We start from the raw sequence: 3,375 nt of genomic DNA, 5'->3' as shown, positions 1-3,375 counted from the left end.
ATTGAACCTAGATCCCTGGCGCTGTGAGGCAGCAGTGCTAACCACTGAGCCACCGTGCTGGCAAAAGTATACAGTAGTATACAGTAAACAGCAGAACCTTTAGTCAAATCACCATAGTGATTTAACAAGACAATGTTGTCCTCGGTGGGTTCATAAACAAAGAGACTCCGGGAGGTCTAAGTTTGAAGGGTTTTTGGGCCAATTTGATTATAGCTAATAGAGGACTGGGAGAAAGTGAGGACTGCAGATGCTGGAGATCAGAGTCAATAAGTGTGTTGCTGGAAAAGCACAGCAGGTCAGGCAGCATCCGAGGAGCAGGAGAGTCAATATTTCAGGCATAAGCCCTTCTTGAGGAATGCGATGAAGGACTTAAGTCCAAAGCATTGACTCTCCTGCTCCTTGAAAGTTGCCTGACCAGCTGTGCTGTTCAACGCTTATAGCCTCAGGCAAAAGGTTTCCGAGTTTTAAAAAAAGACACTTGTACAATGAACGGGGAGTGGCCAGTTGTCCCAGCTCAGCTTTTCTCTGGTTTGGTTTGGTTTGGTTTTAGTAAGCAGTCAGTGGTTTTATCAAGCTGCTAGTCCAAGAACCAGCTCCATGGAAGGAGGTGTTCCATGCTGAAACTCTCCACCACCTCTCTCTCTCCTGTAAGACCTTGGGTTTGATTTTACCTTTTTTGCCAAGGGGTATTTATGGGGATTGTTGCAGGAATTTGGAACAGCAGCATTAGGATGGGATAGTCTGTTGGGTTTTCGGACAGATTAACTTATTTTGTATTCTGGTCTCTTTTGTTTGTGTTTCATTCGGTAATCTGCAAATAAATTCGGTTTTGGTTAAAACTAAGCGGTTTGACCAGCAGCACCCCTCCTGGAATATCCACTATATACCTGCTTAAAGCAACCAGCACAGTTAAAGTACCTTTGTTAAATGCTTTGAGGGGTCTGGCCTAGTCCATAACAACAGAGGGACCTAGGCGTGCAGGTTCACAGTTCTCTGAAAGCTGCAACACAAGAGGATGAGGTGGTCAAGAAGGGACTTTTGGCTTCATAATTTGGGTAGAGTGTATAAACATTGGCAAGTCATGTTGCAGCTGTACAGAACTTTAGTTAGGCCACATTTGGAACACCGCATATAGTTCTGCTTGCCACACTACCAGAAGGATGCAGATGCTTGAAGAGGGAACATACATGGTTTATTAGGATATTGTCTGGTTTGGGGAGTATTAGAATTAGATTTCAAATGAGAATCCCTACAGTGTGGAAACAGGCCCATCGGCTCAACAGGTCCACACCGACCCTCAGAAGAGTAACCCACCCAGACCTAATCCCCTACATTTTACCCCTGATTAATGAACCTAACCGACACATCCCTGAACACAATGGGCAATTTAGCATGGCCAATTCATCTAACCTGCACATCTTTGGACTGTGGGAGGAAACCGGAGCACCCGGAGGAAACCCACACAGACAGTCGCCCAAGGTTGGAATTGCACCCAGGTCCCTGGAGCTGTGAGGCAGCAGTTCTAACCACTGAGCCACTGTGCCACCCATTAGCTATGAGGAGAGATTGGAAAAAGCCAATTTGTTTTAATGTGAACGTCGCAGAATGAAGGGCAACCAGATAGAAGTTTATGAAATTATGAGGGGCCTTGGTAGAATAGATAGTCTTGGCCCCAGGGTAGAAATGTCAATTACCAGGGACATAGTTTTAAGGTAAAATGGGGAAAGTTTAAAGGAGATGTGAGAGTTTTTTTATGGATGCATTTAAGTGGCGCATGGTGGCACAGTGGTTAGCACTGCTGCTTCACAGCGCCAGGTACCTGGGTTCGATTCCAGCCTCGGGTGACTGTCTGTGTGGAGTTTGCACATTCTCCCCACACCTGCAAATGCTCCAGTTTCCTTCTAATGTCCAAAGATGTGCATTTTAGCTGCTTTGGCCATGCTAAAAATTGCCCTGAAGTGTCTAGGAAGATGCACACTAGGTGGATTAGCCACGGTAAATGCAGGGTGACAGTGGAATGCTCTGCAGATGGTTGGAGCATACTTGTTGGGCCAAATGGCCTCTATCTGCACTGTAGGAATTTGATTATTCTAATTGGTGGACTAGACTGCCAGTGGAGGTGGATATAATAGCAATGTTTAACAGGCATCATGTCAGGTGTATGAATAGGTAGGGAATAGAATGGAATGGACCACATAAAGGCAAAATACTTTTCAGTTTCGACTATGTGTCAGCATAGTCTTGGTGGGCCGAAGGGCCTGTTCCTGTGCTGTACTGTTCTTTTGCGTCCAAGGGGCAGTCATTCTAGGTCGTGAAGAGTGTCCAACGACCTCAGATTACTCAAGGGCAGGTCAAGTCAAATGCTGGAGCAACAGATGCAACTTTGATCAGTTGTGTAGATGAGAGCAATGTATTTGAGTAGTCCACTTTGATTTCAGCAAGGCTTTTGAGAAGGTCCCACATGGGAGACTGATAGTGAAGATAAGAACCCGTGGGACCCAAGGAAATTTGGCAAACTGGATCCAGAATTGGCTGAGGGGCAGGAAGCAGAGGGAGACGGCTCAATGGTGTTTGTGAGATTGGATGTCTGTAACCAGTGGGGGTCCCACAGGGGTCAGTAACAGGGCGCTTGCTAGTTATCGTTTATATAAATGATTTTGAATTGAATGTAGGAGGCTTGGTCAATAAATCTGCAGATGATACAAAAATTGGTGTGGTGGAAAATAGTGAGGAGATAGCCTGAGACTATAAAAGGATAGTGACAGGCTGGTTACATAGGCTGATCAGTGACAAGTGGAATTCAATCTTGCCAAATGTGAAGTAATAAGGCAAGGGAACATGTGATGAACAGTAGGTCTCTGGGAAGCACCGATGATCAGAGGGACCTTGGTGTGCTTTCAAAGGGTAGTGTGAATCTGGATTACACTGCCTGTATTGGTGGCACAGACAGAAACCCCCACAACGTTACAATAGTGTTTAGATGTTCACTTACGATGCCAAGTCAAACAAGGTTATAAGCCAAGTGCTGGAAATTCAGACTAGTTAGACATGATGGGCCAATGGCCTATTTCTATACTGTAAAATTCTTTATTATTCTTATTTTGTTTGCGGTTTACTAGAAACATGAGTAGGCAAAAATGAGGACTGCAGATGTTGGAAACCAGGGTTTAGATCAGAGTGGTGCTGGAAAAGCACAGCAGGTCAGGCAGCATCCGAGGAGCAGGAAAATCGACATTTCGGGCAAAAGCCCTTCATCAGGAATAGAGGCAGGAAGTCTCCAGCTGTTGAAGGGCTTTTGCCCGAAATGTCGATTTTCCTGCTCCTCGGATGCTGCCTGACCTGCTGTGCTTTTCCAGCACCACTCTGATCTAAACC

General features: G+C 45.5%; 1 protein-coding gene across 1 annotated transcript in view; it reads left to right on the top strand.

Annotated features, from left to right (window-relative positions):
* LOC122558020 (ciliogenesis and planar polarity effector 1-like) overlaps positions 1-3,375 on the top strand; it is a 68,184-nt gene that overhangs the window by 64,051 nt on the left and 758 nt on the right. The window lies entirely within an intron of this gene.

Source organism: Chiloscyllium plagiosum, chromosome 16 (genome assembly GCF_004010195.1).
Source record: "Chiloscyllium plagiosum isolate BGI_BamShark_2017 chromosome 16, ASM401019v2, whole genome shotgun sequence".
Taxonomy (NCBI): Eukaryota; Metazoa; Chordata; class Chondrichthyes; order Orectolobiformes; family Hemiscylliidae; genus Chiloscyllium; species Chiloscyllium plagiosum.
The sequence above is the reverse complement of the archived record's forward strand: the minus strand, read 5'-3'. Positions and strand labels throughout refer to the sequence as shown.